The sequence below is a fragment of the Oncorhynchus clarkii genome, chromosome 18 (assembly GCF_045791955.1).
Source record: "Oncorhynchus clarkii lewisi isolate Uvic-CL-2024 chromosome 18, UVic_Ocla_1.0, whole genome shotgun sequence".
NCBI classification, from domain to species: Eukaryota; Metazoa; Chordata; class Actinopteri; order Salmoniformes; family Salmonidae; genus Oncorhynchus; species Oncorhynchus clarkii.
In genome coordinates this window covers 43,699,589-43,713,013 of record NC_092164.1, presented here as the reverse complement: position 1 = coordinate 43,713,013, position 13,425 = coordinate 43,699,589, and positions in this window count along the sequence as shown.

Sequence of the window (13,425 nt, the reverse complement as noted above, 5' to 3'; positions counted from 1 at the left end):
ATTACAGCCTTGAGTCTTCTTGTGTATGATTCTACAAGCTTGGCACACCTGTATTTGGGGAGTTTCTCCTGTTCTTCTCTGCAGGATCCTCTCAAGCTCTGTCAGGTTGGATGGGGAGAATTGCTGCACAGCTATTTTCAGGTCTCTCAGAGATGTTAGATCGGGTTCAAGTAAGGACTCTGGCTGAGCCCCTCAAGGACATTCAGAGGCTTGTCCCGAAGCCACTCCTGCGTTGTCTTGGCTGTGTGCTTAGGATCATGGTCCTGTTGGAAGGTGAACCTTCACCGCAGCCTGAGCGCTCTGGAGCAGGTTTTCATCAATGATCTCTCTGTACTTTGCTCCGTTCATCTTTTCCTCGATACAGACTAGTTTCCCAGTCCCTGCCGCTGAAAAACATCCCCACAGCATGATGCTGCCACCACCATGTTTCACCATAGGGATGGTGCCAGGTTTCAGGCATTCAGGCCAAAGAGTTCAATCATGGCCTCTTCAGACCAGAGAATCTTGTTTCTGATGGTCTGAGAGTCTTTAGGTGCCTTTTGGCAAACTCCAAGCAGGCTGTCATGACCCTTTACTTAGGAGTGGTTTCTGTCAGGTACAATAAAGGCCTGATTGGTGGAGTGCTGCAGAGATTCCACAGAGGAACTCTAGAGCTCTTTCAGAGTAAACATCGGGTGTGTACCTTTCCAAATCATGTCCAATCAATTGAACATACCACAGGTGGACTCCAATCAAGTTGTAGAAAAATCTCAAGGATGATCAATGGAAACAGGATGCACCTGAGCTCAATTTCGAGTCTCATAGCAAAGGGTCTGAATACTTATGTAAATACGGTATTTTATATATTTTTTCTTTTTTAGCAAACATTTCTGAAAACCCGTTTACGTTTTGTCATTATGTTGTATTGTAAGCGAATTGATGAGCGAAAAAACAAACAATTAAATCAATTTTGGAATAAGGCTGTAACGTAACAAAATGTGGAAAAAGTCAGGGGGTCTGAATTCTTTCCGAAGGCACTGTAATCATACATGCACACATACCTATCATTACACATAGAATTATTATGATGGCACCAAAAAAACAAAGAATAGCTACAGTTACAGAAGTTTACAGACACTTAAGTTGGAGTCATTAAAACCTGTTTTTCAACCACTCAACAAATATCTTGTTAACAAACTATAGTTTTGGCAAGTCGGTTAGGACATCTACTTTGTGCATGAAAGTCATTTTTCCTACAATTGTTTACAGATAGATTATTTCACTTATAATTCACTGTATCACAATTCCAGTGGGTCAGAAGTTTACATACACTAAGTTGACTGTGCCTATAAAACAGCTTGGAAAATTCCAGAAAATGACGTCATGGCTTTAGAAGCTTCTGATAGGCTAATTGACATAATTTGAGTCAATTGGAGGTGTACCTGTGGATGTATTTCAAGGCCTACCTTCAATCTTAGTGCCTCTTAGCTTGACATCATGGGAAAATCAAAAGAAATCAGCCAAGACCTCTGAAAAATAATTGTAGACCTCCGCAAGTCTGGTTCATTCTTGGGAGCAATTTCAAAATGCCTGAAGGTACCACGTTCATCTATACAAACAATAGTACGCAAGTATAAACACCATGGGACCATGCAGCCATCATACCGCTCAGGAAGGAGACGCGTTCTGTCTCCTAGAGATTAATGTACTTTGGTGCGAAAAGTGCAAATCAATCCCAGAATAACAGCAAAGGACCTTGTGAAGATGCTGGAGGAAACAGGTACAAAAGTATCTATATCCACAGTAAAACGAGTCCTATATCGACATAACCTGAAAGTCCGCTCAGCAAGGAAGAAGCCACTGCTCCAAAACAGCCATAAAAAAGCCAGACTACAGTTTGCAACTGCACTTGGGGATAAAAATTGTACTTTTTTGGAGAAATGTACTCTGGTCTGATGAAACAAGTATAGGGAGGGGACTGGTGCACTTCACAAAATAGATGGCATCGTGAGGAGGGTACTTATGTGGATATATTGAAGCAACATCTCAAGACATCAGTCAGGAAGTTAAAGCTTGGTCATAAATGGGTCTTCCAAATGGACAATGACCCCAAGCATACTTCCAATGTTGTGGCAAATGGCTTAAGGACAACATAGTCAAGGTATTGTGGCCATCACAAAGCCCTGACCTCAATCCCATAGAAAATGTGTGGGCAGAACTGCAAAGAGGCCTACAAACCTGACTCAGTTACACCAGCTCTGTCAAGAGGAATGGGACAAAATTCACCCAACTTATTGTGGGAAGCCTGTGGAAGGCTACCCAAAACATTTGACCCAAGTTAAACAATTTAAAGGCAATGCTACCAAATACTAATTGAGTGTATGTACACTTCTGACCCACTAGGGATGTGATGAAAAAAATAAAAGCTGAAATAAATCATTCTCTCTACTATTATTCTGACATTTCACATTCTTAAAATAAAGTGGGGATCCTAACTGACCTAAGACAGGGAATTTTTACTAGGATTACATGTCAGGAATTGTGACAAACTGAGTTTAAGTGTAGTTGGCTAAGGTGTATGTAAACTTCCGACTTCAAGTGTATAAACAAATCAATAAGAATGGAATAAGATTGCATAAAGAATTGGTACAATTGAATGCAATCTTCAACCGTTTGTATATATGTTTTTCTTGTGTGTGTGTCTGTGTGTGTGAGAGTGTGAGTGTGTGAATTAAAAGGTCTGTCTAGTCCAGTAGTCTGCATATTAATCTCTGATAGTTCTAGGTGTCTTTTGTGAGAGGTTACCTGTGAGAGGTTAGAGGTTATAGGTTTGTGAGAGGTTTGTGAAAGGTTATATGTCGGCTGATACATTTTTTTTATTTTACCCTTATTTTACCAGGTAAGAAATCTGGCTGAGAACACATCCTAATTTACACCAACAATCTGGGGAATAGTTACAGGGGAGAGGAGGGGGGATGAATGAGCCAGTTGTAAACTGGGGATGATTAGTTGGCCATGATGGTATGAAGGCCAGATTGGGAATTTAGCCAGGACGCCGGGGTTAACACCTCTACTTTTACGATAAGTGCCATGGGATCTTTAGTGACCACAGAGAGTCAGGACACCCGTTTAACGTCCCATCCAAAAGAAGGCACCCTACACAGGGCAATGTCCCAAATCACTGCCCTGGGGTATTTTTATTTATTTTAGACCACAGGAAAGGTGCCTCCTACTGGCCTTACAAAACCACTTCCAGCAGCATCTGGTCTCCCATCCAGTACCAACCCTGCTTAGCTTTAGAAACAAGCCAGCAGTGGGATGAAGGGTGGTATGCTGCTGAAAAATTACACATGGTGTAGACTGCATCATGTGGTCCACTTCTCTGAAGGAAAGTATTCTGCCCAACATTACAGTAGTGGTCAGTGCTATGCTGTGATGGGCCGGGTCTAATAGAGCTGTGTTTTGATGGGACGGGTTTAGTAGAGCTGTGTTGTGATGGGCCGGGTCTAGTAGAGCTGTGTTGTGGTGGGCCGGGTCTAGTAGAGCTGTGTTGTGGTGGGCCGGGTCTAGTAGAGCTGTGTTGTGGTGGGTCGGGTCTAATAGAGCTGTGTTTTGATGGGACGGGTCTAGTAGAGCTGTGTTGTGATGGGCCGGGTCTAGTAGAGCTGTGTTGTGGTGGGCCGGGTCTAGTAGAGCTGTGTTGTGGTGGGCCGGGTCTAGTAGAGCTGTGTTGTGATGGGACGGGTCTAGTAGAGCTGTGTTGTGGTGGGCTGGGTCTAGTAGAGCTGTGTTGTGGTGGGTCGGTGTAGTAGTACTGTCCAGAGGCTGGTCTGGTAAATCTGTGCTGTGTTGGGCCCGGTCTTGTAGATCTCTGCTGTAATAAGCCATGTCTGGCGCTTCTGTCCTGGGGATGGTGGGGGTGCTGTTGTTTCAGATAGTGGAGCGGGGGGGGGGGGGGGGGGGGGTGATGGGGGTGTGGGTCCCTGCTAAGTGTTGCATCCTTTAGGTCCTTAGCAAAGGTTATGACACTGTTCTGATCAAGGTGTACATTATTGTATAAGTGTTCACATGTCAGAATGGGATGGTGAGCCATTCTGACATTGAGCAGTGAGTCAGTCTCTCTCTCTCGTTCTTTCTCTCTCTATGTTCTATTCTGGATTCCAGCTCATTGTATTGCATCCATGGTAACAACTCTAAAAGCTTCCACTTGAACCATAAGACATTGGCAACACTAATAATTTGGAGCAAGAGACTTGAGAGTTAATCATCCAGGCCAAAACCACAGTCAATTCACACCAACATACAGTACCACACACACACACACACACACACACACACACACGACACGTACAGTACACAAACACCACCCACACAATGTGCAAATCAGAGTGAATTTTTCACAATCATGTGTGAGGAACAAATCAAATAGTTTTGCATAGGGCCTGGTACCAGAGGAATAGAACAGTAATAAGACACACAACTGGTATCCTAGTGCAAACACATGCCTTATGGCTCTTGCTGTGACATTATTACATATCACACAACAAAATATTTTAACATTGAAATAACATTATTGTCTTGTGTGTGTGATGACATCGTTGTGAAAATCTCTGTATTTGTGTGTGTGTGTTTATATTCTAAATGTAAATTTGATATCAGGCCAGAGTGTGTGTGGGTGGTAACAGCTTCCAGATAACTGAGAGAGAGAGAGAGAGAGAGAGAGAGGGAGAGGGAGAGAGAGGGAGGGAAGGGAGAGCAAAGAAGATTGAGAGTGGGTGTTTGAGAAGTACACAATAGCCCCAAGCCTTCCACATGTTTCTCTGTTCATGAGTTTGAGATATTTTTGTGGACTAAAACTTTAATCGGCCTACATCTCTACATTTTTAAGAAGTAATAGGAATAGATGGCCTATTCAAAAATAGTTCCGGCTTTTGTTGACCAGCGGAGGGCCAGTAACTGAAAGGTTGCTGGTTTGAGTGCCCGAGCCGACAAGGTGAAAAATCTGTCACTCTGCCCTTGACCCTAATATGCTACAGGGGCGCCGTACTACTATGGCCGACCCTGTAAAACAACACATTTCACGGCACCTATCCGGTCCGTGACAATAAAACATATTTGAATAAATATATTTTTTTTATATGAGAACATCTGTACAGTCAGAACGAATTGGAACATGTCATCCATTCTGTTCAACAACGCCCACAAGATTTACAGGACTCATCTAAAGTCGGTCCCGTCGACTTGCCAACTCAGCACAGGTCTTCTCATGAAAACGTCTGTAAAGTCTGAAGGGTTTGAGCCCATTATTTGGAACGAAACGTGTGGTCCGTTTTGCTCTACGACTCCCACAGACTTCACAGGTGAATAGGCTTATTTTGAAACCAGGGTTGCACATGTCACCTTTTTTCCATCCCTGGTGCTTTCTGATATCTCTTAGATGCATTTCAGATATTTAAAATCATACTTCCTTTTTATTTATTTTTGTACAATTTTATTTTCCCTGAATCGAATGTGTTATTCAATGCGTTTCTATGGGCTAATAGCAGTAAAGCCGAATTCAATGTTTCATCAAATATTTTTTTTCATATTTATTTTGGATACCTACAAGGGTCCTACAATTCCAAATCAAATAGCAATGGTCCGTCCATCTTATGACCATCTTAGAAAATGCTAAATATTAGTAGTTTAATAGATATTGCCAGAGCCTTACACGCTGGGATTAATTAACATAAGCTGTAGCTAACTACACTCAAGCACACTCGATTAGTGTTGGCTGAACAATTTGATGTGTGTGAACAACAGGAATGATACTGCAAGAGTTTGCCACAGCATCTACGGCAGGTTTATATCTGCTTCAATGCTGTTCCCAGTGCTCCCCTTTTTCTATTGTTACCATGACAACTATTCATTTGAAGTTCTCATTGCACACACTAACTTCAGTTTCCAATCTGTTAGGTACAGTACAAAGCTAATGCTATATAAGGGACTAAACTGAGTCAGAAAACAGGAGCTTCACATTTGGAAGCACGTCATCAATAGACATCTTGATGGCAAAAGTTCAGAGCTATGACTAGCATCCAAGAAGGTGTGGAACTCATGTATTTGCCAGGTAGACTGAGCACAGAACAAGGGCTGGAACGCTACCAGGAGTGCCTTTGATTTGCATAGCAGCACATCCTGGGCCTAGTGAGTTTAGAAATTGTCTGTCCCATGGTGTGACCCATTCAGTGCGGGTGGCAAACCTGGATGGAATATCATCCAGCTCACGGAATGAGACTGCTTACTGCTAAATCAAGTGTCGACTCTCTCCAATCCAGGACACACCAAGAATGTGCACGTCAAAAACTTCTGAAAACGATTTGTGGAAAATAAACCATCTGTAATTATTTAATTCTGGCTAAAATTTGGAAATGGCAAGACTAGCATTTTAACAGGAACAAACTAAGGACCTAAGTATACTGTAGTGTTACAAGCAGGGATGTAGGGGTAAAAAGGCGGACATAGACATTGGGGAATATAAAGGGTGCAGAGTACCAAACATTAAAGCTAACACTACAATACTAATTTAGAATAATAGGTGCATAAGGGTATTCACCAAATATAAAAAGACTCCACTACATTATTGGTTACAATACGTTAACCAGGAAGAAATACTGGTAAAAACAACATTGTGAGCCTCAGGTCCTCCATCAACAAATCAAGATGTGATGTGACAGTTCAGGTAGCCTCTGAACAGCACATGGCATGCATGGATGGCCAAGGCCAAAATTAATGTTACAATAACACTTTTGAGCAATCAGTAACATACAAGCCGACCAGTCCCATCCCTTGCCCCTTATTGGCTTGTGTTTATCCAGATTTATATTCTGGATCCTTTTCTTTCCACAACAGCCCACGGCCCGGTCCAAAAACAATCCCTGGGCACTTCATGTAGATCTGAAGGAATTGGACTGGTAAAACCATATGGTAGTAGCTCCATCTAGCATACCAGAGGGCGAAGGATCTACTACCATATCACTTATACCTATGAAATAAATTCAGATTTACATGGCTATAGGATTTGGAGCTAGGGGTTGTTTCTGGACAGGGCCCTTGTCGAGGCGGCTATATATTGGAACTTCAGTGCAATTGCAGTTTACAGTTACAATTCAATCTCAGTTAGATACTTCTGACAATCAACATTGGAGAGGATTACTTAGACAAATCATCAAAGACGCTGATAGATTTGCAGGCCTTACCCAAAAGTCAGGCTGTGAGTTGTTGATTTCCAAGTAGTGCAGCTCGACAACTGAGTTATATCAGGGAGTCAGAGTCAGGGTTGGTTTCCAAGTTGCTTACGCAGGGGGGTTAGTAGAAAGGTTCCAGGTTTTGTTGGTCCACAACACAGGGGGTGGTGTAGGCTGAGATGTGTCCAGTAATAGGGTATAGGGTCCTCTCCTTTTTAAGTTAGCTTGTGCTTAACAGTATTCTCTGTGACCACATTTGAGACACTTAAAGTGGCCTGATATCCATGCTCCTTTATCACTACCAAATTGGTACTCTTCACATCACAATGGACAGGAATAGGAGTGTGTGCATCTCGTTATTTTAAGCTAAATTAGTATGCATTTGAAAATGTTCACCTTTACTGTAGATGTTCTTTGAATGTGTGCAATTGCATTTATGATAATACACTTTCAATAAGTGAAGATAGCTCTCTGTGAAGTAAGCATATGTCATTTGCCAAAATGTTGTGCATTTTTGAGGACAATGAGTGATAAGGCTGTTCATCTTGCTAGCAGTTCTCATCAGTGTGCAGATTTTGGAGACGCACATTAACAGGATACTGTTTTCAAATGAGTTTGTGTCGCTTGTGACATGGACTTAGCTTGTGTCTGTGGTAACGTCTTTCCAAACATCCCATTATTACAATGCTATATGGTCAGTGCAACTAAGAATACAAGTAGGCTATTATTCAAATATACCTGCACACAGTCTTTAGATTATACATATTAGTAAATACAACATACACATCATAAATAGCCTTTGTTAAAATATGCTAATAATGACCAATATATATATTTTTTTTTGTTGAAATGGCTACTTGCCACACCTCTTAACACAATCAAAAATGTGGTAGGCCTATTACTCAAAATATTTCGTGATGTATATTGTTATAATGATCGTTATGATGTCTCAAGATTATTCGATTCTTTCTTCCACCAACCCCAAGCCATGCTTTTCAACGCTGGCAGCGGTAGCTCCTTGTCGTGCAGTCCCACAGAAGGCTCCTTGGCCGCAGCGGCTCCTTCTCTTCTGACTGTCTCACAACCCCAACGCTGAAATGTGACCCCTTTGCCGTTTTCTCGGTAACCTACAGAATCTCTTCTGAGGCTGATCTTTTTCATCTTTTTGTTGTGTTTATTTTTGCAGCCTATTACTCTTTCAATACGTAACTGGCGTTATTTTTTAAAAACACTCTCTGGGAGCCTAATGATCAATAAACAAGTAGGCGAATCTGTCAAATGTTTGTCAAATGCATTCAGTATTCGGTGAAATAAACTGCTGATTATTGCAAGCCATCAGAAATGTGATTGAAATTCCCAGAACGATGTGTCATTATTGAGATGAGGTGAAATGCGTACCATAAATCACCACTACTTTTATCGATATGACAAGGTCGGGGTTATCATACATGCAGAAACGTGTGTAGAGATTTAGGGTGTATGCCAACAGCTAGGCTACGAATGCATCATCGTGCTTAGGCTATGTGCGCTTACACACCACGTCTGTCCATCAATAAAGAAAATATAGCCTATAGATTTATTATACCTTTCCAATGCGCGCATATGCCCAAAATCCAGAAGATACGTAAAACATGGACTATTTTACAATTCGTAGACTACATTCTGTTTGCTGATAGCAGCGGGGAAGCAGAGGACGCGTCCGTAGTCTGTCATCCTTCATTGAAGTAAAATAAACCGACACGTATTGTAAATGCATCACAATCCAAAGTAACTGGTTAATTAATTCAAAGGATTTGCAGCTTTGATGCTCCCTCTGTTCTATCGTCAAATATATTTCTCTATGGTGCTGCGTCAGACTTTATCGGTAGCTTGGAAAGATGGATTGATCGATGGCGTCGCACAGGTTGGTGATCTTGTATACATTGTCTCCCATCTCTCTTGTCGCTGTTCCTCTAGCTCCGTCACTTGCAACGAGATGATTGAGACGCAAATAGTCAGAAAGAGGCGAAGGAGGTGTTGTAAAGTGATTGGTGAAATCTCTCTCGATTATACTCTCTCTCTCCGTCTCTCGCTCTCGCGCACACACAAACACGCAGCGTAACAAGACGAGGTTACGAGAGAGGGGAAAGTGTGTGGGAAGGTTGTGCTCAATAACGGTATCGGTTTACAGGATGCTCGGTAGACTAAATGGTCACAAACTAACCAGACAACAGCCAACCAACTACACATTCCTTTTTGGCTAAAGAAAACAGCTCTCGCAAGACTAAAACATTACATTGTGTCTGAAAAATGCCCACATCTGAGAGAATAACAATTATGCACCTCATTGCTGGTATTATCATTAGGCTACAATCAAAAGTGTAGCATATAACAGTTGGCTATATTCAGACCCCTTGACTTCTTCCACATTTTATGTTACAGCCTTATTCTAAAAATAATTACCTTGTTTTTTCCCCCTCATCAATCTACACACAATAAATACCCCATAATGATGAAGCAAAAACATTTTTTTTTTGTGCAAATTTATAAAAAATAATAAAACATTTAATATTACAATTACATAAGTATTCAGACCCATTACTCAGTACTTTGTCTAAGCGCCTTTGGCAGCGATTGCGGCCTAGAGTCTTCTTGGTTATAAGTCTACAAGCTTGGCACACCTGTATTTGGGGAGTGTCACGCATTCTTCTCTCCAGATCCTCTCAAGCTCTGTTAGGTTCGATGGGGAACGTTGCTGTACGGCCATTTTCAGGTCTCTCCAGAAATGTTCAATCGGGTTCAAGTCAGAACTCTGTCTGGGACACTCAAAGACATTCAGAGACTTGTCCTGAACCCACTTCTGTGTTGTCTTGGCTTTGTGCTTATGGTCGTTGTTCTTTTGTAACGTGAACCTTTGCCCCAGCCTGAGGTCCTGAGCGCTCTGGAGCAGGTTTTCGTCAAGGATCTCTCTGTACTTTGCTCTGTACATCTTTCCCTCGATCCTGACTAGTCTCCTAGTCCCTGCAACTGAAAAACATCCCCACAGCATGATGCTCCCACCACCATTCTTCACCGTAGGGATGGTGCCAGGTTTCCTCCAGACATGACACTTGGCATTCAGGCCAAAGAGTTCAGTCTTGGCTTCATCATGGTCTGATAATACTTTAGGTGCCTTTTTGCAAACTCCAAGCGGCTGTCATGTTCCTTTTACTTCCGTCTGGTCACTCTACCATAAAAGGCCTGATTGGTAGAGTGCTGCAGAGATGGTTGTCCTTCTGGAAGGTTCTCCCATCTCCACAGAGGAACACTGGAGCTCTGTCAGAGTGACCATCGGGTTCTTGGTCACCTCCCTGACCAAGGCTGTTCCCCCTGATTGCTTAGTTTGGCTGGGCGGCCAGCTCTAGGAAGAGTCTTGGTGGTTACACACTTCTTCCATTTAAGATAATTGAAGGCCACTGTGTTCTTGGGGACATTTAATGCTGCAAATTGTTTTGCACAATTTTTATTCCTTCGACCTCATGGCTTGGTTTATGCTCTCTCATGCACTGTGGGACCTTATATAGAAAGGTGTGTGCCTTTCAAAATCATGTCCAATCAATTGAATTTACCACAGATGGACTCCAATCGAGCCGTAGGGACATGTCAAGGATGATCAGTGGAAACAGGGTGAACTTGAGCTTATGTAAATAAGGTCTTTCTGTTTAAAACATTTTACAAATTTGCAAACCTGTTTTCCCTTTGTCATTATGGGGTATTGTGAGTCGATTGATGATGAAAAAAATAAGTTAATCAATTTTAGAATAAGGCTAGAACGTAACAAAATGTGGAAAACGGGAAGGGTTCTGAATACTTTCTGAATGCACTGTAATGACATTATTTAATAGTAGCCATGTCCTTGTTCCCTTGATAAACCAACTTATGTTATTTCATGCAAGATTGATTGTGATGGGCTGTCTAACATCTGGAATCCATCTGATGGTTTCCCTCTGCTGTGTGGACACAGCACTCAAAATAATTAGTGTAGTATTCACACCCCTCAACTTTTTTTCACATTTTGATGTGTTACAGCCTGATTTTAAAATGGATTTTAAATTTAGATTTTTTTTTATCACTGACCTATACTCCATAATGTCAAAGTTGAATTATGTTTTACCAAATGTTTACAAATTCATTAAATATGAAAAGCTGAAATGTCTTGAGTCAATAAGTATTCAACCTCTTTGTTATGGCAAGCCTAAATATATTCAAGCCTAAAGAATTGCTTAAGTCACATATTAAGTTGCATGGACTCACTCTGTGTGCAATAATAGTGTTTAATAACAGGATTTTTGGTTATCGGTAAGGTTCCTCGGTCGAGCAATGAATTTCAAACACAGATTTAACCACAAAGACCAGTGAGGTTTGCCAATGCCTCACAAAGAAGGACATTGGAAGTTAAAAAAGCAGACATTGGCTATCCCTTTGAGCATGGTGAAGTTATTAATTACACTTTGAATGGTGTATCAATACACCCAGTCACTACAAAGATACAGGCGTCGTTCCTAACTCAGTTGCCGGAAAGGAAGGAAACCGCTCAGGGATTTCACCACGAGGCCAATGGTGACTTTAAAGTAGATGCAGAGTTTAATGGCCATGATAGGAGAAAACTGAGGATGGATCAACAACATTGTAGTTACTCCACAATACTAACCTAATTGACAGAGTGAAAAGAAGGAAGTCTGTACAGAATACAATCTTCCAAAACATGCATCCTGTTTGTAGCAAGGCACTAGAGTAATACTGTAAAAAATGTGGCAAAGCAATTCAATTTTTCTCCTGAATACAAAGTGTTAAGTTTGGGGCAAATACAACACATTACTGAGTACCACTCTCCATATTTTCAAGCATTGATTTGATTTGATCATGTTATGGGTATGCTTGCAATCGTTATGGACTGAGTTTTTCAGGATAAGAAAGAAACAGAATGGTGTTAAGAACAGGCAAAATCCCAGAGGAAAACCGAGTTCAGTCTGCTTTCCACCACACATTGGGAGATTAATTCACCTTTCAGTAGGACAATAACCTAAAGCACAAAGCCAAATCTACACTGGAGTTGCTTACAAAGAAGACAGTGAACGTTCCTGAGTGGCCAAGTTGCAGTTTTCACTTATATCTGTTTGACAATCCATGGCAAGACTTAAAAATGACAGAACTTAAAGAATTTTGAAAAGAATAATGGAGAACTGTCACGACTCCGACCGACGGTGGCTCCCCTTCCCGTTCGGGAGGCGCTCGGCGGTCGTCGTCGCCGGCCTACTAGCTGCCACTGATTCTTTCCTCCCCCTCCTTATGTGTTTATTGAGTACACCTGTTTTGAGTTGGGTATAATTAGTGAGGCTTTATTAGTCAGCCGGCCCGCCTGGTTCTTTGTGCGGGATTGATTATTGTGACCTTCTGTTTTGTATGTAGAGGAGCGTGTTTGTTCCTGGTCGTATATTTTGGTTGTGAGCACCCTGTGTTGCGTTTTTTGGACATTAAATAGCACAGCCTCGCACTCTCTGTTTCCTGCGTCTGACTCCACACCCACGACACCCGGAGCGTTACAAGAACATATTGTACAATCCAGGTGTGGAAAGCTCTTAGAGACTTATCAGAAAGCCTCACAGCTGTAATCCCTGCCAAAGGTTATTCTAACATTAAGGGGTATTGTGTACAGATGGGTAGAAAAATACAAAATTAATTCATTTTGAATTCAGGCCGTAACACAACAAAATGCGGAATAAGTCAAGGGGTATGGATACTTTCTGAAGGCACTGTATTTGAAAATATGTGCCTACAGGGTGATATTTTGGCAGCTATAGCATACTGTAAGTGGATCTTTATATTTGACTCTTCAGTCATTTATATGTATTCCGTCTGAAGAATACTGACAGTTATACATTGTCATTGAGGCATTGGCGTAGGAAACCAACCAACAGGGTTGATACATCATATTTGACTTCATAGGAAATCTCCATCTGTTCAAAAGATGCTCCTCCAGCAGTATCATGTGTACTTAATTTATTACCCACAGACGTGTGTTGTTCAACCCTGGTCCTGGCGATCAACTGGATGTGTAGCCCTTTGTTGAAGACCAATAATAACTAATCAAGGGCTTGATCAGTTGTGTTCGAGCTGGGCTAGAACAAAACACCTAATGTACACATCCTGGCTCTCAAAGGACCAGGATTGAAGACCACTTACACACAAATGCTGTCTCTCT